General features: G+C 40.3%; 17 non-coding genes across 17 annotated transcripts; all 17 read left to right on the forward strand.

Moving 5' to 3' along the window:
• The first annotated feature begins 1,008 nt into the window (after nucleotides 1-1,008).
• On the forward strand, nucleotides 1,009-1,081 carry trnar-acg (transfer RNA arginine (anticodon ACG)). The gene has a single exon. It is a non-coding gene; the product is annotated as a tRNA-Arg (tRNA).
• A 6,351-nt stretch (nucleotides 1,082-7,432) lies between these two features.
• Nucleotides 7,433-7,504, forward strand: trnae-uuc (transfer RNA glutamic acid (anticodon UUC)). Its single transcript has one exon. It is a non-coding gene; the product is annotated as a tRNA-Glu (tRNA).
• A 319-nt stretch (nucleotides 7,505-7,823) lies between these two features.
• trnar-acg (transfer RNA arginine (anticodon ACG)) lies at nucleotides 7,824-7,896 on the forward strand. The gene has a single exon. It is a non-coding gene; the product is annotated as a tRNA-Arg (tRNA).
• A 1,542-nt stretch (nucleotides 7,897-9,438) lies between these two features.
• Nucleotides 9,439-9,510, forward strand: trnae-uuc (transfer RNA glutamic acid (anticodon UUC)). The gene has a single exon. It is a non-coding gene; the product is annotated as a tRNA-Glu (tRNA).
• A 1,942-nt stretch (nucleotides 9,511-11,452) lies between these two features.
• On the forward strand, nucleotides 11,453-11,524 carry trnae-uuc (transfer RNA glutamic acid (anticodon UUC)). Its single transcript has one exon. It is a non-coding gene; the product is annotated as a tRNA-Glu (tRNA).
• Nucleotides 11,525-12,795: 1,271 nt separating this feature from the next.
• trnae-uuc (transfer RNA glutamic acid (anticodon UUC)) lies at nucleotides 12,796-12,867 on the forward strand. The gene has a single exon. It is a non-coding gene; the product is annotated as a tRNA-Glu (tRNA).
• A 982-nt stretch (nucleotides 12,868-13,849) lies between these two features.
• On the forward strand, nucleotides 13,850-13,922 carry trnar-acg (transfer RNA arginine (anticodon ACG)). The gene has a single exon. It is a non-coding gene; the product is annotated as a tRNA-Arg (tRNA).
• Nucleotides 13,923-14,126: 204 nt separating this feature from the next.
• Nucleotides 14,127-14,198, forward strand: trnae-uuc (transfer RNA glutamic acid (anticodon UUC)). Its single transcript has one exon. It is a non-coding gene; the product is annotated as a tRNA-Glu (tRNA).
• A 318-nt stretch (nucleotides 14,199-14,516) lies between these two features.
• On the forward strand, nucleotides 14,517-14,589 carry trnar-acg (transfer RNA arginine (anticodon ACG)). Its single transcript has one exon. It is a non-coding gene; the product is annotated as a tRNA-Arg (tRNA).
• An 879-nt stretch (nucleotides 14,590-15,468) lies between these two features.
• Nucleotides 15,469-15,540, forward strand: trnae-uuc (transfer RNA glutamic acid (anticodon UUC)). Its single transcript has one exon. It is a non-coding gene; the product is annotated as a tRNA-Glu (tRNA).
• Nucleotides 15,541-15,858: 318 nt separating this feature from the next.
• On the forward strand, nucleotides 15,859-15,931 carry trnar-acg (transfer RNA arginine (anticodon ACG)). The gene has a single exon. It is a non-coding gene; the product is annotated as a tRNA-Arg (tRNA).
• A 1,258-nt stretch (nucleotides 15,932-17,189) lies between these two features.
• trnar-acg (transfer RNA arginine (anticodon ACG)) lies at nucleotides 17,190-17,262 on the forward strand. Its single transcript has one exon. It is a non-coding gene; the product is annotated as a tRNA-Arg (tRNA).
• A 1,543-nt stretch (nucleotides 17,263-18,805) lies between these two features.
• Nucleotides 18,806-18,877, forward strand: trnae-uuc (transfer RNA glutamic acid (anticodon UUC)). Its single transcript has one exon. It is a non-coding gene; the product is annotated as a tRNA-Glu (tRNA).
• A 1,271-nt stretch (nucleotides 18,878-20,148) lies between these two features.
• On the forward strand, nucleotides 20,149-20,220 carry trnae-uuc (transfer RNA glutamic acid (anticodon UUC)). The gene has a single exon. It is a non-coding gene; the product is annotated as a tRNA-Glu (tRNA).
• Nucleotides 20,221-21,488: 1,268 nt separating this feature from the next.
• On the forward strand, nucleotides 21,489-21,560 carry trnae-uuc (transfer RNA glutamic acid (anticodon UUC)). Its single transcript has one exon. It is a non-coding gene; the product is annotated as a tRNA-Glu (tRNA).
• Nucleotides 21,561-22,829: 1,269 nt separating this feature from the next.
• trnae-uuc (transfer RNA glutamic acid (anticodon UUC)) lies at nucleotides 22,830-22,901 on the forward strand. The gene has a single exon. It is a non-coding gene; the product is annotated as a tRNA-Glu (tRNA).
• A 1,270-nt stretch (nucleotides 22,902-24,171) lies between these two features.
• On the forward strand, nucleotides 24,172-24,243 carry trnae-uuc (transfer RNA glutamic acid (anticodon UUC)). The gene has a single exon. It is a non-coding gene; the product is annotated as a tRNA-Glu (tRNA).
• The last annotated feature ends 897 nt before the right edge of the window (nucleotides 24,244-25,140 follow it).

Here is a 25,140-nt window from a genome sequence, read left to right on the forward strand (position 1 = left end):
GCCTGTTTTCGACTCCCGGTATGGGAAAGAACATCTTGTCATTTGGCATGCACATGTGTAACAACAGATACCACATTTTAACTGGCAGCAGTATCACACAACACAACAATATTCCCTCAGCAACAGGAAATGTGACATGTTATGTAGATTCAACATTCACAAGGCTTTTTAAATGTTGAATACACTTCATGATTGCATTTCTTGCTCTGCAGTAAAATTCATGCTACAAAAGGAGGATCAAATTAAGATATGCATCTGTATCAGAAAACCAAGGAACCTTGTCTCTGACAGACGCTGAGAATGTGAACACTGGTCTAGGTGTGACCTGACTTTGGCTTTAATATGGGGCCTGGCCCAATGGATAATGTGTCTGACTACGGATCAGAAGATTCTAGGTTTGACTCCTGGCTGGCTCGAAGACATATTTAGTTGACCAAAATCAAGCTGGGAAAAATACTCTTTACTTTTCAGTGTGTCTGGCTGTTCTCGCTTAAACACATTTTAGACAGATTTTATATGGGACTTTTCCCCAACATCTCTGAGAAAAAAGATGGAGTTTTTAATTACAACAGGCATAATTTCAACATTTATAGATTTGTCTGTGATGTTTTTCTTACGTAAGTGTCTTCCCATATGGTCTAGTGGTTAGGATGCCTGGTTTTCGCCTGGGTTCAACTCCCGGTATGGGAAAGAACATCTTGTCATTTGGCATGCACTTGTGTAACAACAAATCACACATTTGAACTGGTGGCAGTATCACACAACATGACAACATTCCCTCAGCAACAGGATATGTGACATGTTATGTATATTCAAAATGTACAATGTTTTCTAAACCTTGAATAAACTTCATGTTTGCATTTCTTGCTCTGCAGTAAAAATCATGCTACAACTGGAGGATCAAATTAAGATATGCATCTGTAACAGAAAACCAAGGAACCTTGTCGGTGACAGACGCTGAGAATGTGAACACTGGTCTAGGTGTGAAATGACTTTAGCATTAATATGGGGCCAGTGGCGCAATGGATAACGTGTCTGACTACGGATCAGAAGATTCTAGGTTCGACTCCTGGCTGGCTCGAAGACATATTTATTTGACCAAAATCAAGCTGGGAAAAATACTCTTCAGTTTGTCTGGCTGTTCTCGCTTAAACACATTTTAGACAGATTTTATATGGGACTGTTCCCCAACATCTCTGAGAAAAAAGATGGAGCTTTTATTTACAACAGGCATAATTTCAACATTTATAGATTTGTCTTTGATGATTTTTTTATTATTAAATCCCTTCCCATATGGTCTAGCGGTTACGATTCCTGGTTTTCACCCAGGTGGCCTGTTTTCGACTCCCGGTATGGGAAAGAACATCTTGTCATTTGGCATGCACATGTGTAACAACAGATACCACATTTTAACTGGCAGCAGTATCACACAACACAACAATATTCCCTCAGCAACAGGAAATGTGACATGTTATGTAGATTCAACATTCACAAGGCTTTTTAAATGTTGAATACACTTCATGATTGCATTTCTTGCTCTGCAGTAAAATTCATGCAACAAAAGGAGGATCAAATTAAGATATGCATCTGTATCAGAAAACCAAGGAACCTTGTCTCTGACAGAAGCTGAGAATGTGAACACTGGTCTAGGTGTGACCTGACTTTGGCTTTAATATGGGGCCTTGGCCCAATGGATAATGTGTCTGACTACGGATCAGAAGATTCTAGGTTTGACTCCTGGCTGGCTCGAAGACATATTTAGTTGACCAAAATCAAGCTGGGAAAAATACTCTTTACTTTTCAGTGTGTCTGGCTGTTCTTGCTTAAACACATTTTAGACACATTTTCTATGGGACTTTTCCCCAACATCTCTGAGAAAAAAGATGGACTTTTTAATTACAACAGGCATAATTTCAACATTTATAGATTTTGTCTTGTTTTGTACGCTTTGTACAAATAATAAAACGCAGAACTACAGGATGTTTCTTAACATAACTCTTTATTAACTAGCTACAACTACATGTTCGCCTATCTCCAACCACGATCAACTGACTATGCCCTAACCGTCTGGGTGGTCTTAACCAATCACTGCACAGTAGGATACGGCGGTAAAATGCATCCAATTATAATTCAGTATGTATTCACATATGAATATTACATCCCCCTTCTTTTAAAACAAAATACAAATGTTTACATATTCTAAGCTTTTCTTTTGAATACATGCTCTGTAGTTTGAACTCAAGGTAAGTAACCATTTATATTGCATAATACACCAACTGAATCAACATAGACTCTGAAACAATGATCCAACATACTGTTACTTTTAGAACAAGGGATTCTCAGCAACTCAGCTTTCACTGTAGAAATGACATCTTAACATTTCAAACAAATACAATACTAAAGCATTTCAAGTGAACTTTCAATAACAAGTTTACAGTCTGGAACTCTTTTAGGGCAGCGATCCGCCTACACCCTTTGACATTTCACAGGTCGAGGACAGCTCTGGGCTTGACCTCTCTTCCTGACCTTGTGCGATATGATGTTGAGCATGCTTCTGTGTCAGTCAACAGCTCTTGTGGTGTTGCAGGTAAGTATGGTGTATGTTGTGCTGTGTGTGTGTTTAGTCCATCACGTTCTCTTTCAGGGGAACAGTTCATCTCATCAGTGTGTTGTTCTTTTGTGTTCAGTAAGTGACGACGATTGCGGCGGTACACTGCTCCTTCTGCTGTGCGGACGTAATATGAACGTTCAGTGTCAGCTGGCTGGATGACGACTGCTGGTTTCCAGAGGCCATGCTCTTGGATTCTAACTGACTCTCCGTCGATCAGTGGTGGCAGTGGTCTAGCTGACCTGTCGTAGTATCGCTTTTGTTGTTGTTGTCTCTGTGCACGTTTTCCATGCATTTCATTGTAGCTGACGACCTCAGTTTGCAGCTGCTGGTTGGTGCTGGGAAGGGTTGAGCGAAGTCTGCGGCTCATCAACAGCTGGGCTGGTGATTTGAAGTTGTCAACTGGAGTGTTGCGGTATTCAAGGAGACTGAGGTAGGGGTCTCTCTTGTCTGCTTTTGCTTTGTCCATGAGTGATTTAGCAATCTGCACAGATTTTTCAGCAAGGCCATTACTTTGAGGGTAATGTGGGCTTGTGGTGACATGTGTGAACTCCCATGCTTTTGTGAAGGATTCAAACTCATTTGATTTGTAACAGGGCCCATTGTCAGATATTAAAGTCTCTACAATGCCATGCCTGGCAAAGGCTGCTTTTAGCTTGTGTATCACAGCTGCAGATGTGGTACTGTGAAGCTTGTCGAGTTCGAAGTATCTGCTGTAGTAGTCCACTGTTACGATGTAGTCCTCGTTGTTCCAGATGAACAGATCGGTTGCCACGACCTGCCAGGGTCGGTCTGGGATACAGTGAGGTAACATTGGCTCTTTGGTGTTTGAGGGGCGTCTTTCAAGACAGATGGTGCATCTACCAACAATGTCCTCTATTTGTTTGCACATTCCAGGCCAAAACATAATGTCCCGTGCTCTCTGTTTGCACTTTTCCATGCCCATGTGTCCAGCATGGATCTTTGTCAAAATCTCTTCTCTGAGACTGGTAGGAATAATGATTTTCTCTCCTTTGAAAATGATTCCGTTGATCTGTGATAGTTCATCACGATGGTTCCAGAATTCTGAGACGCTCTGAGGGCATTTTCTCCTCTCCTCAGGCCATCCATCCTGTATGACTTCCCTCAGCTGTGTGAGTTGAGAGTCCTTTCCTGTTTCTGCTTGGATCTCCTTCAGTTTTGTGTCACTAACTGGTAAGTTGCTGTACACAGTGTGTACTTGCATGTCCATGCCTTCACTGAGGCTGCTGTCCTTGTAGGTAAGAAACTTCCTGGAGAGTGTGTCTGCGACAGGAATGTCTTTGCCTGGACGGTGAGTGATTGTGAAGTCGTATTTTTGTAGTTGAAGGATCATTCTCTGTAGCCTTGGCGGGGCTGCAGCTAGTGGTTTCCTCATGATTGACTCAAGGGGCTTGTGGTCGGATTCCACAATGACTTGTCGTCCATATACGTACTGATGGAAACGTTTACATCCGAATAGAATGGCATAGAGCTCCTTTTCAATTTGAGCGTAGTTGATTTCACAGTCTGTGAGAGATTTGGAAGCGTAGCCGATGGGCTTTCCTTCTTGCAGTAGCACTGCACCTAGTCCATACTTCGACGCGTCCACTTGGAGTCTGAGCTCTTTGTTGGGGTCGTAGTAGGCAAGGATTGGTCCTGGTTCTCTCGTGATCAAGTCTTTCACATTCTGGAAAGCAATGTCGTGTTGCTTGTCCCAAAGAAACTCACTGGACTGCTTTAGCAGTTGACGCAGGGGTGCATTAGCATTGGAGAGGCTGGGTGCGAACTTGGATAAGTAGTTGACCATGCCAAGCACTGTTTCCAGCTCTGCACGGTTTTTTGGTGGCTCCATTTCTTTTATGGCTGAGATCTTCTGTGGATCTGGCTTGATTCCATTCGCTGTGAGAAGATGTCCGAAGTAGCTGACCTCTGTAGCGCCGACTGTGCTCTTCTCTGGGTTGAGCCGGACTCCTCTCTCGCGGGATCTTTGCAGCATCGCGCGGAGGTTTCGGTCGTGCTCCTCTTTGGTTCGACCATAGACAAGGATGTCATCCACAATTGCCACAACTCCGTCGAGGCCTTCGTACACTTCGTCGATCTTTCGCTGAAACTCGTCTTGGGCTGAGATAATCCCAAAAGGCAGGCGACGGAACCTGTAGCGTCCAAACGGTGTGTTGAATGTTGTAAGCTTAGATGACTCTTCTGTGAGCTTGATAGCCCAGTAGCCTGATCTAGCGTCCATGACGCTGAAGTAGTGTGCTCCCGCTAGCTTGTGTGTGATGCCATCTAGCGTCGGTAAAGGGTAATGGGGCCGTTTGATAGCCTTGTTCAAGTCTCTTGGGTCGAGGCATACTCGGAGCTTGCCTGTGCGTGGTTTCTCCACCACCACTAACGCGTTTACCCAGTCGGTTGGTTCTGTAACCTTGGTGACTATGTCAGATTGTTCCATGCTCTCCAACTCTTTCTTCAGACGGGCACGGAGAGCAAGGGGAATCTTTCTCGGGGGGTAGACCACAGGGGTTGCGTCTGGGTCAAGGTGAATGGTACATTCTCCTGGGAATAATCCTATTCCTGTAAAGACATCAGCAAACTCCTCCAGTACATTTCCTGTCTCTACTGGTGCTGTTACTGATAAAACTAGCTTGATGAGGTCCATGTCTAAACATGCTTTAAGACCTAGCACTGCAGGTGCTCTAGTGTCAACAACGTAAAAGTCCAACATCATGTCACTTTCCTTGTATTTGCATTTGAAAGTGCATGTGCCTTTTACTGGGAGCTGTTCACCACCATAACCAGTCAGTCTGCGCATGGTGGGCTGTAGCTCACACTCAGATGTCAAGCTGCGGTACTTATTCAGAGGAATAATGTTTACTTGTGCACCAGTGTCTAGTTTGAACTTTAGCTTTGTGCCTTGTGTTCCTATCTCAATGTCAGCAAAGGCTTGCTCTGTCTCTGATATGTGACTTTTTCCTGTCACTGAATCAATAAACAGTTCATCATCATTTGACTCTTTGATTGACATTTCATCTTCACTCACTGTGTGTACTGTTTTTCCACGGTAAGCTCTGCACACTTTTGCAAAGTGATTCCATTTACCACATTTAGTACACTGTTTGCCTTTAGCTGGGCAATTTCCTTGTTCGCCATGCACTTTGTATCCACAATATCCACATGTTTTGGGGCGTTTTGAGTCTGTGTCGCTCTGTTTTGGAGTTATGTCTCTATCCGTTCTGAAACGCGCTCTCTGGGCACCGGAGGTGTGCTTTGATGTCTGCCTGACTGCGTGCACTGCTTGTTCACGTGATGCGCTCGTGCTGCGGCGCGAAATGGTTTTCATCTGAGCCTGTGCTAGCTCGTGAGATCTGGCTATGTCGATAGCTTTGTCCAGCGTTAGCTCAGACCCAACATTCAAAAGTTTCTCTCTCACTTGCGGTGAGTGTATTCCAAATACAATACGGTCCCTGACCATCTCATCCTTGTTTGCATAATCACAGTCTTTCACAAGCAGACGCAGCCCAGTCACAAACGGTTCAAAAGACTCGCTAGCTCCCTGTACTTTCTCATGGAATTTGTACCTAGCGAAAATTGTATTAGTCTTCGGCACAACATATGCTTCAAAACGATCGTAGTATGTTTTCAGTACCTTTGATTCAGCTTCGGTAAGTGTCCATGTGTTGTAAATATCTCTCCCTTTTTCACCGATCCAGAGGAGCAGGTAGCTACATTTTTCCTCTTCTCCTCTTTCCTTCAGAGGACCCGTGAACATTAGCTCCACATGCTGTTTGTACTTACGCCATGCATCGGGTAAGTTTGTAGACTCCCAGTCCATTCGAGGTGAAGGAACTCCAGAAAAATCCATCTTTTAAGACCATTTACTCTGACACCATGTCTTGTTTTGTACGCTTTGTACAAATAATAAAACGCAGAACTACAGGATGTTTCTTAACATAACTCTTTATTAACTAGCTACAACTACATGTTCGCCTATCTCCAACCACGATCAACTGACTATGCCCTAACCGTCTGGGTGGTCTTAACCAATCACTGCACAGTAGGATACGGCGGTAAAATGCATCCAATTATAATTCAGTATGTATTCACATATGAATATTACAGATTTGTCTGTGATGTTTTTCTTAAGTAAGTGTGTTCCTATATGGTCTAGCGGTTAGGATACCTGGTTTTAACCCAGGTGGCCCGGGTTACACTCCCGGTATGGGAAAGAACATCTTGTCATTTGGCATGCACATGTGTAACAACAAATCACACATTTGAACTGGTGGCAGTATCACACAACATGACAACATTCCCTCAGCAACAGGATATGTGACATGTTATGTATATTCAAAATGTACAATGTTTTCTAAACCTTGAATAAACTTCATGTTTGCATTTCTTGCTCTGCAGTAAAAATCATGCAACAAAAGGAGGATCAAATTAAGATATGCATCTGTAACAGAAAACCAAGGAACCTTGTCTCTGACAGACGCTGAGAATGTGAACACTGGTCTAGGTGTGACCTGACTTTGGCTTTGATATGGGGCCTTGGCCCAATGGAATAATGTGTCTGACTACAGATCAGAAGATTCTAGGTTTGGCTCCTGACTGGCTCGAAGACATATTTAGTTGACCACAATCAAGCTGGGAAAAATACTCTTTACTTTTCAGTGTGTCTGGCTGTTCTTGCTTAAACACATTTTAGACACATTTTCTATGGGACTTTTCCCCAACATCTCTGAGAAAAAAGATGGACTTTTTAATTACAACAGGCATAATTTCAACATTTATAGATTTGTCTGTGATGTTTTTCTTAAGTAAGTGTGTTCCCATATGGTCTAGCGGTTAGGATACCTGGTTTTCACCCAGGTGGCCCGGGTTCAACTCCCGGTATGGGAAAGAACATCTTGTCATTTGGCATGCACTTGTGTAACAACAAATCACACATTTGAACTGGTGGCAGTATCACACAACATGATAACATTCCCTCAGCAACAGGATATGTGACATGTTATGTATATTCAAAATGTACAATGTTTTCTAAACCTTGAATAAACTTCATGTTTGCATTTCTTGCTCTGCAGTAAAAATCATGCAACAAAATGGAGGATCAAATTAAGATATGCATCTGTAACAGAAAACCAAGGAACCTTGTCGGTGACAGACGCTGAGAATGTGAACACTGGTCTAGGTGTGAAATGACTTTAGCTTTAATATGGGGCCAGTGGCGCAATGGATAACGTGTCTGACTACGGATCAGAAGATTCTAGGTTCGACTCCTGGCTGGCTCGAAGACATATTTATTTGACCAAAATCAAGCTGGGAAAAATACTCTTCAGTTTGTCTGGCTGTTCTCGCTTAAACACATTTTAGACAGATTTTATATGGGACTGTTCCCCAACATCTCTGAGAAAAAAGATGGAGCTTTTATTTACAACAGGCATAATTTCAACATTTATAGATTTGTCTTTGATGATTTTTTTATTATTAAATCCCTTCCCATATGGTCTAGCGGTTACGATTCCTGGTTTTCACCCAGGTGGCCTGTTTTCGACTCCCGGTATGGGAAAGAACATCTTGTCATTTGGCATGCACATGTGTAACAACAGATACCACATTTTAACTGGCAGCAGTATCACACAACACAACAATATTCCCTCAGCAACAGGAAATGTGACATGTTATGTAGATTCAACAATCACAAGGCTTTTTAAATGTTGAATACACTTCATGATTGCATTTCTTGCTCTGCAGTAAAATTCATGCAACAAAAGGAGGATCAAATTAAGATATGCATCTGTATCAGAAAACCAAGGAACCTTGTCTCTGACAGAAGCTGAGAATGTGAACACTGGTCTAGGTGTGACCTGACTTTGGCTTTAATATGGGGCCTTGGCCCAATGGATAATGTGTCTGACTACGGATCAGAAGATTCTAGTTTTGACTCCTGGCTGGCTCGAAGACATATTTAGTTGACCAAAATCAAGCTGGGAAAAATACTCTCTACTTTTCAGTGTGTCTGGCTGTTCTTGCTTAAACACATTTTAGACACATTTTCTATGGGACTTTTCCCCAACATCTCTGAGAAAAAAGATGGACTTTTTAATTACAACAGGCATAATTTCAACATTTATAGATTTGTCTGTGATGTTTTTCTTACGTAAGTGTCTTCCCATATGGTCTAGTGGTTAGGATGCCTGGTTTTCGCTTGGGTTCAACTCCCGGTATGGGAAAGAACATCTTGTCATTTGGCATGCACTTGTGTAACAACAAATCACACATTTGAACTGGTGGCAGTATCACACAACATGACAACATTCCCTCAGCAACAGGATATGTGACATGTTATGTATATTCAAAATGTACAATATTTTCTAAACCTTGAATAAACTTCATGTTTGCATTTCTTGCTCTGCAGTAAAAATCATGCAACAAAGGAGGATCAAATTAAGATATGCATCTGTAACAGAAAACCAAGGAACCTTGTCTCTGACAGACGCTGAGAATGTGAACACTGGTCTAGGTGTGACCTGACTTTGGCTTTGATATGGGGCCTTGGCCCAATGGATAATGTGTCTGACTACAGATCAGAAGATTCTAGGTTTGGCTCCTGGCTGGCTCGAAGACATATTTAGTTGACCACAATCAAGCTGGGAAAAATACTCTTTACTTTTCAGTGTGTCTGGCTGTTCTTGCTTAAACACATTTTAGACACATTTTCTATGGGACTTTTCCCCAACATCTCTGAGAAAAAAGATGGACTTTTTAATTACAACAGGCATAATTTCAACATTTATAGATTTGTCTGTGATGTTTTTCTTAAGTAAGTGTGTTCCCATATGGTCTAGCGGTTAGGATACCTGGTTTTCACCCAGTTGGCCCGGGTTCAACTCCCGGTATGGGAAAGAACATCTTGTCATTTGGCATGCACTTGTGTAACAACAAATCAAACATTTGAACTGGTGGCAGTATCACACAACATGATAACATTCACTCAGCAACAGGATATGTGACATGTTATGTATATTCAAAATGTACAATGTTTTCTAAACCTTGAATAAACTTCATGTTTGCATTTCTTGCTCTGCAGTAAAAATCATGCAACAAAAGGAGGATCAAATTAAGATATGCATCTGTAACAGAAAACCAAGGAACCTTGTCGGTGACAGACGCTGAGAATGTGAACACTGGTCTAGGTGTGAAATGACTTTGGCTTTGATATGGGGCCTTGGCCCAATGGATAATGTGTCTGACTACGGATCAGAAGATTCTAGGTTTGGCTCCTGGCTGGCTCGAAGACATATTTAGTTGACCAAAATCAAGCTGGGAAAAATACTCTTCAGTTTGTCTGGCTGTTCTCGCTTAAACACATTTTAGACAGATTTTATATGGGACTGTTCCCCAACATCTCTGAGAAAAAAGATGGAGCTTTTATTTACAACAGGCATAATTTCAACATTTATAGATTTGTCTTTGATGATTTTTTTATTATTAAATCCCTTCCCATATGGTCTAGCGGTTACGATTCCTGGTTTTCACCCAGGTGGCCTGTTTTCGACTCCCGGTATGGGAAAGAACATCTTGTCATTTGGCATGCACATGTGTAACAACAGATACCACATTTTAACTGGCAGCAGTATCACACAACACAACAATATTCCCTCAGCAACAGGAAATGTGACATGTTATGTAGATTCAACATTCACAAGGCTTTTTAAATGTTGAATACACTTCATGATTGCATTTCTTGCTCTGCAGTAAAATTCATGCAACAAAAGGAGGATCAAATTAAGATATGCATCTGTATCAGAAAACCAAGGAACCTTGTCTCTGACAGAAGCTGAGAATGTGAACACTGGTCTAGGTGTGACCTGACTTTGGCTTTAATATGGGGCCTTGGCCCAATGGATAATGTGTCTGACTACGGATCAGAAGATTCTAGGTTTGACTCCTGGCTGGCTCGAAGACATATTTAGTTGACCAAAATCAAGCTGGGAAAAATACTCTTTACTTTTCAGTGTGTCTGGCTGTTCTTGCTTAAACACATTTTAGACACATTTTCTATGGGACTTTTCCCCAACATCTCTGAGAAAAAAGATGGACTTTTTAATTACAACAGGCATAATTTCAACATTTATAGATTTGTCTGTGATGTTTTTCTTACGTAAGTGTCTTCCCATATGGTCTAGCGGTTACGATTCCTGGTTTTCACCCAGGTGGCCTGTTTTCGACTCCCGGTATGGGAAAGAACATCTTGTCATTTGGCATGCACATGTGTAACAACAGATACCACATTTTAACTGGCAGCAGTATCACACAACACAACAATATTCCCTCAGCAACAGGAAATGTGACATGTTATGTAGATTCAACATTCACAAGGCTTTTTAAATGTTGAATACACTTCATGATTGCATTTCTTGCTCTGCAGTAAAAATCATGCAACAAAAGGAGGATCAAATTAAGATATGCATCTGTATCAGAAAACCAAGGAACCTTGTCTCTGACAGACGCTGAGAATGTGAACACTGGTCTAGGTGTGACCTGACTTTGGCTTTGATATGGGGCCTTGGCCCAATGGATAATGTGTCTGACTACGGATCAGAAGATTCTAGGTTTGGCTCCTGGCTGGCTCGAAGACATATTTAGTTGACCAAAATCAAGCTGGGAAAAATACTCTTTACTTTTCAGTGTGTCTGGCTGTTCTTGCTTAAACACATTTTAGACACATTTTCTATGGGACTTTTCCCCAACATCTCTGAGAAAAAAGATGGACTTTTTAATTACAACAGGCATAATTTCAACATTTATAGATTTGTCTGTGATGTTTTTCTTAAGTAAGTGTGTTCCCATATGGTCTAGCGGTTAGGATACCTGGTTTTCACCCAGTTGGCCCGGGTTCAACTCCCGGTATGGGAAAGAACATCTTGTCATTTGGCATGCACTTGTGTAACAACAAATCACACATTTGAACTGGTGGCAGTATCACACAACATGACAACATTCCCTCAGCAACAGGATATGTGACATGTTATGTATATTCAAAATGTACAATGTTTTCTAAACCTTGAATAAACTTCATGTTTGCATTTCTTGCTCTGCAGTAAAAATCATGCTACAACTGGAGGATCAAATTAAGATATGCATCTGTAACAGAAAACCAAGGAACCTTGTCGGTGACAGACGCTGAGAATGTGAACACTGGTCTAGGTGTGAAATGACTTTAGCTTTAATATGGGGCCATTGGCGCAATGGATAATGTGTCTGACTACAGATCAGAAGATTCTAGGTTTGACTCCTGGCTGGCTCGAAGACATATTTAGTTGACCAAAATCAAGCTGGGAAAAATACTCTTCAGTTTGTCTGGCTGTTCTCGCTTAAACACATTTTAGACAGATTTTATATGGGACTGTTCCCCAACATCTCTGAGAAAAAAAGATGGAGCTTTTATTTACAACAGGCATAATTTCAACATTTATAGATTTGTCTTTGATGATTTTTTTATTATTAAATCCCTTCCCATATGGTCTAGCGGTTACGATTCCTGGTTTTCACCCAGGTGGCCTGTTTTCGACTCCCGGTATGGGAAAGAACATCTTGTCATTTGGCATGCACATGTGTAACAACAGATACCACATTTTAACTGGCAGCAGTATCACACAACACAACAATATTCCCTCAGCAACAGGAAATGTGACATGTTATGTAGATTCAACATTCACAAGGCTTTTTAAATGTTGAATACACTTCATGATTGCATTTCTTGCTCTGCAGTAAAATTCATGCAACAAAAGGAGGATCAAATTAAGATATGCATCTGTATCAGAAAACCAAGGAACCTTGTCTCTGACAGACGCTGAGAATGTGAACACTGGTCTAGGTGTGACCTGACTTTGGCTTTGATATGGGGCCTTGGCCCAATGGATAATGTGTCTGACTACGGATCAGAAGATTCTAGGTTTGACTCCTGGCTGGCTCGAAGACATATTTAGTTGACCAAAATCAAGCTGGGAAAAATACTCTTTACTTTTCAGTGTGTCTGGCTGTTCTTGCTTAAACACATTTTAGACACATTTTCTATGGGACTTTTCCCCAACATCTCTGAGAAAAAAGATGGACTTTTTAATTACAACAGGCATAATTTCAACATTTATAGATTTGTCTGTGATGTTTTTCTTACGTAAGTGTCTTCCCATATGGTCTAGCGGTTAGGATGCCTGGTTTTCACCCAGGTGGCCTGGGTTCAACTCCCGGTATGGGAAAGAACATCTTGTCATTTGGCATGCACTTGTGTAACAACAAATCACACATTTGAACTGGTGGCAGTATCACACAACATGACAACATTCCCTCAGCAACAGGATATGTGACATGTTATGTATATTCAAAATGTACAATGTTTTCTAAACCTTGAATAAACTTCATGTTTGCATTTCTTGCTCTGCAGTAAAAATCATGCTACAACTGGAGGATCAAATTAAGATATGCATCTGTATCAGAAAACCAAGGAACCTTGTCTCTGACAGACGCTGAGAATGTGAACACTGGTCTAGGTGTGACATGACTTTAGCTTTAATATGGGTCCTTGGCCCAATGGATAATGTGTCTGACTACGGATCAGAAGATTCTAGGTTTGACTCCTGGCTGGCTCGAAGACATATTTAGTTGACCAAAATCAAGCTGGGAAAAATACTCTTTACTTTTCAGTGTGTCTGGCTGTCCATGCTTAAACACATTTTAGACAGATTTTATATGGGACTTTTCCCCAACATCTCTGAGAAAAAAGATGGAGTTTTTAATTACAACAGTCATAATTTCAACATTTATAGATTTGTCTGTGATGTTTTTCTTACATAAGTGTCTTCCCATATGGTCTAGTGGTTAGGATGCCTGGTTTTCGCCTGGGTTCAACTCCCGGTATGGGAAAGAACATCTTGTCATTTGGCATGCACTTGTGTAACAACAAATCACACATTTGAACTGGTGGCAGTATCACACAACATGACAACATTCCCTCAGCAACAGGATATGTGACATGTTATGTATATTCAAAATGTACAATGTTTTCTAAACCTTGAATAAACTTCATGTTTGCATTTCTTGCTCTGCAGTAAAAATCATGCTACAACTGGAGGATCAAATTAAGATATGCATCTGTAACAGAAACCAAGGAACCTTGTCGGTGACAGACGCTGAGAATGTGAACACTGGTCTAGGTGTGAAATGACTTTAGCATTTAATATGGGGCCAGTGGCGCAATGGATAACGTGTCTGACTACGGATCAGAAGATTCTAGGTTCGACTCCTGGCTGGCTCGAAGACATATTTATTTGACCAAAATCAAGCTGGGAAAAATACTCTTCAGTTTGTCTGGCTGTTCTCGCTTAAACACATTTTAGACACATTTTCTATGGGACTTTTCCCCAACATCTCTGAGAAAAAAGATGGACTTTTTAATTACAACAGGCATAATTTCAACATTTATAGATTTGTCTGTGATGTGTTTCTTGCGAAAGTGTCTTCCCATATGGTCTAGCGGTTAGGATACCTGGTTTTCACCCAGGTGGCCTGTTTTCGACTCCCGGTATGGGAAAGAACATCTTGTCATTTGGCATGCACATGTGTAACAACAAATCACACATTTGAACTGGTGGCAGTATCACACAACATGACAACATTCCCTCAGCAACAGGATATGTGACATGTTATGTATATTCAAAATGTACAATGTTTTCTAAACCTTGAATAAACTTCATGTTTGCATTTCTTGCTCTGCAGTAAAAATCATGCTACAACTGGAGGATCAAATTAAGATATGCATCTGTAACAGAAAACCAAGGAACCTTGTCGGTGACAGACGCTGAGAATGTGAACACTGGTCTAGGTGTGAAATGACTTTAGCTTTAATATGGGGCCAGTGGCGCAATGGATAATGTGTCTGACTACGGATCAGAAGATTCTAGGTTCGACTCCTGGCTGGCTCGAAGACATATTTATTTGACCAAAATCAAGCTGGGAAAAATACTCTTCAGTTTGTCTGGCTGTTCTCGCTTAAACACATTTTAGACAGATTTTATATGGGACTGTTCCCCAACATCTCTGAGAAAAAAGATGGAGCTTTTATTTACAACAGGCATAATTTCAACATTTATAGATTTGTCTTTGATGATTTTTTTATTATTAAATCCCTTCCCATATGGTCTAGCGGTTACGATTCCTGGTTTTCACCCAGGTGGCCTGTTTTCGACTCCCGGTATGGGAAAGAACATCTTGTCATTTGGCATGCACATGTGTAACAACAGATACCACATTTTAACTGGCAGCAGTATCACACAACACAACAATATTCCCTCAGCAACAGGAAATGTGACATGTTATGTAGATTCAACATTCACAAGGCTTTTTAAATGTTGAATACACTTCATGATTGCATTTCTTGCTCTGCAGTAAAATTCATGCAACAAAAGGAGGATCAAATTAAGATATGCATCTGTATCAGAAAACCAAGGAACCTTGTCTCTGACAGAAGCTGAGAATGTGAACACTGGTCTAGGTGTGACCTGACTTTGGCTTTGATATGGGGCCTTGGCCCAATGGATAATGTGTCTGACTACGGATCAGAAGATTCTAGGTTTGACTCCTGGCTGGCTCGAAGACATATTTAGTTGACCAAAATCAAGCTGGGAAAAATACTCTTTACTTTTCAGTGTGTCTGGCTGTTCTTGCTTAAACACATTTTAGACACATTTTCTATGGGACTTTTCCCCAACATCTCTGAGAAAAAAGATGGACTTTTTAATTACAACAGGCATAATTTCAACATTTATAGATTTGTCTGTGATGTTTTTCTTACGTAAGTGTCTTCCCATATGGTCTAGCGGTTAGGATGCCTGGTTTTCACCCAGGTTGCCCGGGTTCAACTCCCGGTATGGGAAAGAACATCTTGTCATTTGGCATGCACTTGTGTAACAACAAATCACACATTTGAACTGGTGGCAGTATCACACAACATGACAACATTCCCTCAGCAACAGGATATGTGACATGTTATGTATATTCAAAATGTACAATGTTTTCTAAACCTTGAATAAACTTCATGTTTGCATTTCTTGCTCTGCAGTAAAAATCATGCTACAACTGGAGGATCAAATTAAGATATGCATCTGTAACAGAAAACCAAGGAACCTTGTCGGTGACAGACGCTGAGAATGTGAACACTGGTCTAGGTGTGACATGACTTTAGCTTTAATATGGGGCCAGTGGCGCAATGGATAACGTGTCTGACTACGGATCAGAAGATTCTAGGTTTGACTCCTGGCTGGCTCGAAGACATATTTATTTGACCAAAATCAAGCTGGGAAAAATACTCTTCAGTTTGTCTGGCTGTTCTCGCTTAAACACATTTTAGACAGATTTTATATGGGACTGTTCCCCAACATCTCTGAGAAAAAAGATGGAGCTTTTATTTACAACAGGCATAATTTCAACATTTATAGATTTGTCCTTGATGATTTTTTTATTATTAAATCCCTTCCCATATGGTCTAGCGGTTACGATTCCTGGTTTTCACCCAGGTGGCCTGTTTTCGACTCCCGGTATGGGAAAGAACATCTTGTCATTTGGCATGCACATGTGTAACAACAGATACCACATTTTAACTGGCAGCAGTATCACACAACATAACAATATTCCCTCAGCAACAGGAATGTGACATGTTATGTAGATTCAACATTCACAAGGCTTTTTAAATGTTGAATACACTTCATGATTGCATTTCTTGCTCTGCAGTAAAATCATGCAACAAAAGGAGGATCAAATTAAGATATGCATCTGTATCAGAAAACCAAGGAACCTTGTCTCTGACAGAAGCTGAGAATGTGAACACTGGTCTAGGTGTGACCTGACTTTGGCTTTAATATGGGGCCTTGGCCCAATGGATAATGTGTCTGACTACGGATCAGAAGATTCTAGGTTTGACTCCTGGCTGGCTCGAAGACATATTTAGTTGACCAAAATCAAGCTGGGAAAAATACTCTTTACTTTTCAGTGTGTCTGGCTGTCCTCGCTTAAACACATTTTAGACAGATTTTATATGGGACTTTTCCCCAACATCTCTGAGAAAAAAGATGGAGTTTTTAATTACAACAGTCATAATTTCAACATTTATAGATTTGTCTGTGATGTTTTTCTTACTTAAGTGTCTTCCCATATGGTCTAGCGGTTAGGATGCCTGGTTTTCGCCTGGGTTCAACTCCCGGTATGGGAAAGAACATCTTGTCATTTGGCATGCACTTGTGTAACAACAAATCACACATTTGAACTGGTGGCAGTATCACACAACATGACAACATTCCCTCAGCAACAGGATATGTGACATGTTATGTATATTCAAAATGTACAATGTTTTCTAAACCTTGAATAAACTTCATGTTTGCATTTCTTGCTCTGCAGTAAAAATCATGCTACAACTGGAGGATCAAATTAAGATATGCATCTGTAACAGAAAACCAAGGAACCTTGTCGGTGACAGACGCTGAGAATGTGAACACTGGTCTAGGTGTGAAATGACTTTAGCTTTAATATGGGGCCAGTGGCGCAATGGATAACGTGTCTGACTACGGATCAGAAGATTCTAGGTTCGACTCCTGGCTGGCTCGAAGACATATTTATTTGACCAAAATCAAGCTGGGAAAAATACTCTTCAGTTTGTCTGGCTGTTCTCGCTTAAACACATTTTAGACAGATTTTATATGGGACTGTTCCCCAACATCTCTGAGAAAAAATATGGAGCTTTTATTTACAACAGGCATAATTTCAACATTTATAGATTTGTCTTTGATGATTTTTTTATTATTAAATCCCTTCCCATATGGTCTAGCGGTTACGATTCCTGGTTTTCACCCAGGTGGCCTGTTTTCGACTCCCGGTATGGGAAAGAACATCTTGTCATTTGGCATGCACATGTGTAACAACAGATACCACATTTTAACTGGCAGCAGTATCACACAACACAACAATATTCCCTCAGCAACAGGAAATGTGACATGTTATGTAGATTCAACATTCACAAGGCTTTTTAAATGTTGAATACACTTCATGATTGCATTTCTTGCTCTGCAGTAAAATTCATGCAACAAAAGGAGGATCAAATTAAGATATGCATCTGTATCAGAAAACCAAGGAACCTTGTCTCTGACAGAAGCTGAGAATGTGAACACTGGTCTAGGTGTGACCTGACTTTGGCTTTAATATGGGGCCTTGGCCCAATGGATAATGTGTCTGACTACGGATCAGAAGATTCTAGGTTTGACTCCTGGCTGGCTCGAAGACATATTTAGTTGACCAAAATCAAGCTGGGAAAAATACTCTCTACTTTTCAGTGTGTCTGGCTGTTCTTGCTTAAACACATTTTAGAAACATTTTCTATGGGACTTTTCCCCAACATCTCTGAGAAAAAAGATGGACTTTTTAATTACAACAGGCATAATTTCAACATTTATAGATTTGTCTGTGATGTTTTTCTTACGTAAGTGTCTTCCCATATGGTCTAGTGGTTAGGATGCCTGGATTTCGCTTGGGTTCAACTCACGGTATGGGAAAGAACATCTTGTCATTTGGCATGGACTTGTGTAACAACAAATCACACATTTGAACTGGTGGCAGTATCACACAACATGATAACATTCACTCAGCAACAGGATATGTGACATGTTATGTATATTCAAAATGTACAATATTTTCTAAACCTTGAATAAACTTCATGTTTGCATTTCTTGCTCTGCAGTAAAAATCATGCAACAAAAGGAGGATCAAATTAAGATATGCATCTGTAACAGAAAACCAAGGAACCTTGTCTCTGACAGACGCTGAGAATGTGAACACTGGTCTAGGTGTGACCTGACTTTGGCTTTGATATGGGGCCTTGGCCCAATGGATAATGTGTCTGACTACAGATCAGAAGATTCTAAGTTTGGCTCCTGGCTGGCTCGAAGACATATTTAGTTGACCACAATCAAGCTGGGAAAAATACTCTTTACTTTTCAGTGTGTCTGGCTGTTCTTGCTTAAACACATTTTAGACACATTTTCTATGGGACTTTTCCCCAACATCTCTGAGAAAAAAGATGGACTTTTTAATTACAACAGGCATAATTTCAACATTTATAGATTTGTCTGTGATGTTTTTCTTAACTAAGTGTGTTCCCATATGGTCTAGCGGTTAGGATACCTGGTTTTCACCCAGTTGGCCCGGGTTCAACTCCCGGTATGGGAAAGAACATCTTGTCATTTGGCATGCACTTGTGTAACAACAAATCACACATTTGAACTGGTGGCAGTATCACACAACATGATAACATTCACTCAGCAACAGGATATGTGACATGTTATGTATATTCAAAATGTACAATGTTTTCTAAACCTTGAATAAACTTCATGTTTGCATTTCTTGCTCTGCAGTAAAAATCATGCTACAAACTGGAGGATCAAATTAAGATATGCATCTGTAACAGAAAACCAAGGAACCTTGTCGGTGACAGACGCTGAGAATGTGAACACTGGTCTAGGTGTGAAATGACTTTAGCTTTAATATGGGGCCAGTGGCGCAATGGATAATGTGTCTGACTACGGATCAGAAGATTCTAGGTTTGACTCCTGGCTGGCTCGAAGACATATTTATTTGACCAAAATCAAGCTGGGAAAAATACTCTTCAGTTTGTCTGGCTGTTCTCGCTTAAACACATTTTAGACAGATTTTATATGGGACTGTTCCCCAACATCTCTGAGAAAAAAGATGGAGCTTTTATTTACAACAGGCATAATTTCAACATTTATAGATTTGTCTTTGATGATTTTTTTATTATTAAATCCCTTCCCATATGGTCTAGCGGTTACGATTCCTGGTTTTCACCCAGGTGGCCTGTTTTCGACTCCCGGTATGGGAAAGAACATCTTGTCATTTGGCATGCACATGTGTAACAACAGATACCACATTTTAACTGGCAGCAGTATCACACAACACAACAATATTCCCTCAGCAACAGGAAATGTGACATGTTATGTAGATTCAACATTCACAAGGCTTTTTAAATGTTGAATACACTTCATGATTGCATTTCTTCCTCTGCAGTAAAATTCATGCAACAAAAGGAGGATCAAATTAAGATATGCATCTGTATCAGAAAACCAAGGAACCTTGTCTCTGACAGAAGCTGAGAATGTGAACACTGGTCTAGGTGTGACCTGACTTTGGCTTTGATATGGGGCCTTGGCACAATGGATAATGTGTCTGACTACGGATCAGAAGATTCTAGGTTTGACTCCTGGCTGGCTCAAAGACATATTTAGTTGACCAAAATCAAGCTGGGAAAAATACTCTTTACTTTTCAGTGTGTCTGGCTGTTCTTGCTTAAACACATTTTAGACACATTTTCTATGGGACTTTTCCCCAACATCTCTGAGAAAAAAGATGGACTTTTTAATTACAACAGGCATAATTTCAACATTTATAGATTTGTCTGTGATGTTTTTCTTACGTAAGTGTCTTCCCATATGGTCTAGCGGTTAGGATGCCTGGTTTTCACCCAGGTGGCCTGGGTTCAACTCCCGGTATGGGAAAGAACATCTTGTCATTTGGCATGCACTTGTGTAACAACAAATCACACATTTGAACTGGTGGCAGTATCACACAACATGATAACATTCCCTCAGCAACAGGATATGTGACATGTTATGTATATTCAAAATGTACAATGTTTTCTAAACCTTGAATAAACTTCATGTTTGCATTTCTTGCTCTGCAGTAAAAATCATGCAACAAAAGGAGGATCAAATTAAGATATGCATCTGTATCAGAAAACCAAGGAACCTTGTCTCTGACAGAAGCTGAGAATGTGAACACTGGTCTAGGTGTGACGTGACTTTGGCTTTAATATGGGTTCTTGGCCCAATGGATAATGTGTCTGACTACGGATCAGAAGATTCTAGGTTTGACTCCTGGCTGGCTTGAAGACATATTTAGTTGACCAAAATCAAGCTGGGAAAAATACTCTTTACTTTTCAGTGTGTCTGGCTGTCCACGCTTAAACACATTTTAGACAGATTTTATATGGGACTTTTCCCCAACATCTCTGAGAAAAAAGATGGAGTTTTTAATTACAACAGTCATAATTTCAACATTTATAGATTTGTCTGTGATGTTTTTCTTACTATTAAATCCCTTCCATATGGTCTAGCGGTTACGATTCCTGGTTTTCACCCAGGTGGCCTGTTTTCGACTCCCGGTATGGGAAAGAACATCTTGTCATTTGGCATGCACATGTGTAACAACAGATACCACATTTTAACTGGCAGCAGTATCACACAACACAACAATATTCCCTCAGCAACAGGAAATGTGACATGTTATGTAGATTCAACATTCACAAGGCTTTTTAAATGTTGAATACACTTCATGATTGCATTTCTTGCTCTGCAGTAAAATTCATGCAACAAAAGGAGGATCAAATTAAGATATGCATCTGTATCAGAAAACCAAGGAACCTTGTCTCTGACAGACGCTGAGAATGTGAACACTGGTCTAGGTGTGACCTGACTTTGGCTTTGATATGGGGCCTTGGCCCAATGGATAATGTGTCTGACTACGGATCAGAAGATTCTAGGTTTGACTCCTGGCTGGCTCGAAGACATATTTAGTTGACCAAAATCAAGCTGGGAAAAATACTCTTCAGTTTGTCTGGCTGTTCTCGCTTAAACACATTTTAGACACATTTTCTATGGGACTTTTCCCCAACATCTCTGAGAAAAAAGATGGACTTTTTAATTACAACAGGCATAATTTCAACATTTATAGATTTGTCTGTGATGTTTTTCTTAAGTAAGTGTGTTCCCATATGGTCTAGCGGTTAGGATACCTGGTTTTCACCCAGGTGTCCCGGGTTCAACTCCCGGTATGGGAAAGAACATCTTGTCATTTGGCATGCACATGTGTAACAACAAATCACACATTTGAACTGGTGGCAGTATCACACAACATGACAACATTCCCTCAGCAACAGGATATGTGACATGTTATGTATATTCAAAATGTACAATGTTTTCTAAACCTTGAATAAACTTCATGTTTGCATTTCTTGCTCTGCAGTAAAAATCATGCTACAACTGGAGGATCAAATTAAGATATGCATCTGTAACAGAAAACCAAGGAACCTTGTCGGTGACAGACGCTGAGAATGTGAACACTGGTCTAGGTGTGAAATGACTTTGGCTTTGATATGGGGCCTTGGCCCAATGGATAATGTGTCTGACTACAGATCAGAAGATTCTAGGTTTGGCTCCTGGCTGGCTCGAAGACATATTTAGTTGACCAAAATCAAGCTGGGAAAAATACTCTTCAGTTTGTCTGGCTGTTCTCGCTTAAACACATTTTAGACAGATTTTATATGGGACTGTTCCCCAACATCTCTGAGAAAAAAGATGGAGCTTTTATTTACAACAGGCATAATTTCAACATTTATAGATTTGTCTTTGATGATTTTTTTATTATTAAATCCCTTCCCATATGGTCTAGCGGTTACGATTCCTGGTTTTCACCCAGGTGGCCTGTTTTCGACTCCCGGTATGGGAAAGAACATCTTGTCATTTGGCATGCACATGTGTAACAACAGATACCACATTTTAACTGGCAGCAGTATCACACAACACAACAATATTCCCTCAGCAACAGGAAATGTGACATGTTATGTAGATTCAACATTCACAAGGCTTTTTAAATGTTGAATAAACTTCATGATTGCATTTCTTGTTCTGCAGTAAAATTCATGCAACAAAAGGAGGATCAAATTAAGATATGCATCTGTATCAGAAAACCAAGGAACCTTGTCTCTGACAGAAGCTGAGAATGTGAACACTGGTCTAGGTGTGACCTGACTTTGGCTTTGATATGGGGCCTTGGCCCAATGGATAATGTGTCTGACTACAGATCAGAAGATTCTAGGTTTGACTCCTGGCTGGCTCGTAGACATATTTAGTTGACCAAAATCAAGCTGGGAAAAATACTCTTTACTTTTCAGTGTGTCTGGCTGTTCTTGCTTAAACACATTTTAGACACATTTTCTATGGGACTTTTCCCCAACATCTCTGAGAAAAAAGATGGACTTTTTAATTACAACAGGCATAATTTCAACATTTATAGATTTGTCTGTGATGTTTTTCTTACGTAAGTGTCTTCCCATATGGTCTAGCGGTTAGGATGCCTGGTTTTCACCCAGGTTGCCCGGGTTCAACTCCCGGTATGGGAAAGAACATCTTGTCATTTGGCATGCACTTGTGTAACAACAAATCACACATTTGAACTGGTGGCAGTATCACACCACATGACAACATTCCCTCAGCAACAGGATATGTGACATGTTATGTATATTCAAAATGTACAATGTTTTCTAAACCTTGAATAAACTTCATGTTTGCCTTTCTTGCTCTGCAGTAAAATTCATGCAACAAAAGGAGGATCAAATTAAGATATGCATCTGTATCAGAAAACCAAGGAACCTTGTCTCTGACAGAAGCTGAGAATGTGAACACTGGTCTAGGTGTGACCTGACTTTGGCTTTAATATGGGTCCTTGGCCCAATGGATAACGTGTCTGACTACGGATCAGAAGATTCTAGGTTCGACTCCTGCCTGGCTCGAAGACATCTTTATTTGACCAAAATCAAGCTGGGAAAAATACTCTTCAGTTTGTCTGGCTGTTCTCGCTTAAACACATTTTAGACAGATTTTATATGGGACTGTTCCCCAACATCTCTGAGAAAAAAAGATGGAGCTTTTATTTACAACAGGCATAATTTCAACATTTATAGATTTGTCCTTGATGATTTTTTTATTATTAAATCCCTTCCCATATGGTCTAGCGGTTACGATTCCTGGTTTTCACCCACGTGGCCTGTTTTCGACTCCCGGTATGGGAAAGAACATCTTGTCATTTGGCATGCACATGTGTAACAACAGATACCACATTTTAACTGGCAGCAGTATCACACAACACAACAATATTCCCTCAGCAACAGGAAATGTGACATGTTATGTAGATTCAACATTCACAAGGCTTTTTAAATGTTGAATAAACTTCATGATTGCATTTCTTGCTCTGCAGTAAAATTCATGCAACAAAAGGAGGATCAAATTAAGATATGCATCTGTATCAGAAAACCAAGGAACCTTGTCTCTGACAGAAGCTGAGAATGTGAACACTGGTCTAGGTGTGACCTGACTTTGGCTTTGATATGGGGCCTTGGCCCAATGGATAATGTGTCTGACTACGGATCAGAAGATTCTAGGTTTGACTCCTGGCTGGCTCGAAGACATATTTAGTTGACCAAAATCAAGCTGGGAAAAATACTCTTTACTTTTCAGTGTGTCTGGCTGTTCTTGCTTAAACACATTTTAGACACATTTTCTATGGGACTTTTCCCCAACATCTCTGAGAAAAAAGATGGACTTTTTAATTACAACAGGCATAATTTCAACATTTATAGATTTGTCTGTGATGTTTTTCTTACGTAAGTGTCTTCCCATATGGTCTAGTGGTTAGGATGCCTGGTTTTCACCCAGTTGGCCCGAGTTCAACTCCCGGTATGGGAAAGAACATCTTGTCATTTGGCATGCACTTGTGTAACAACAAATCACACATTTGAACTGGTGGCAGTATCACACCACATGACAACATTCCCTCAGCAACAGGACATGTGACATGTTATGTATATTCAAAATGTACAATGTTTTCTAAACCTTGAATAAACTTCATGTTTGCATTTCTTGCTCTGCAGTAAAATTCATGCAACAAAAGGAGGATCAAATTAAGATATGCATCTGTATCAGAAAACCAAGGAACCTTGTCTCTGACAGAAGCTGAGAATGTGAACACTGGTCTAGGTGTGACCTGACTTTGGCTTTAATATGGGGCCTTGGCCCAATGGATAATGTGTCTGACTACGGATCAGAAGATTCTAGGTTTGACTCCTGGCTGGCTCGAAGACATATTTAGTTGACCAAAATCAAGCTGGGAAAAATACTCTTTACTTTTCAGTGTGTCTGGCTGTTCTTGCTTAAACACATTTTAGACACATTTTCTATGGGACTTTTCCCCAACATCTCTGAGAAAAAATATGGACTTTTTAATTACAACAGGCATAATTTCAACATTTATAGATTTGTCTGTGATGTTTTTCTTACGTAAGTGTCTTCCCATATGGTCTAGCGGTTAGGATGCCTGGTTTTCGCCTGGGTTCAACTCCCGGTATGGGAAAGAACATCTTGTCATTTGGCATGCACTTGTGTAACAACAAATCACACATTTGAACTGGTGGCAGTATCACACAACATGATAACATTCCCTCAGCAACAGGATATGTGACATGTTATGTATATTCAAAATGTACAATGTTTTCTAAACCTTGAATAAACTTCATGTTTGCATTTCTTGCTCTGCAGTAAAAATCATGCTACAACTGGAGGATCAAATTAAGATATGCATCTGTA

The sequence above is a fragment of the Salmo trutta genome, chromosome 14, assembly GCF_901001165.1.
Source record: "Salmo trutta chromosome 14, fSalTru1.1, whole genome shotgun sequence".
NCBI classification, from domain to species: domain Eukaryota; kingdom Metazoa; phylum Chordata; class Actinopteri; order Salmoniformes; family Salmonidae; genus Salmo; species Salmo trutta.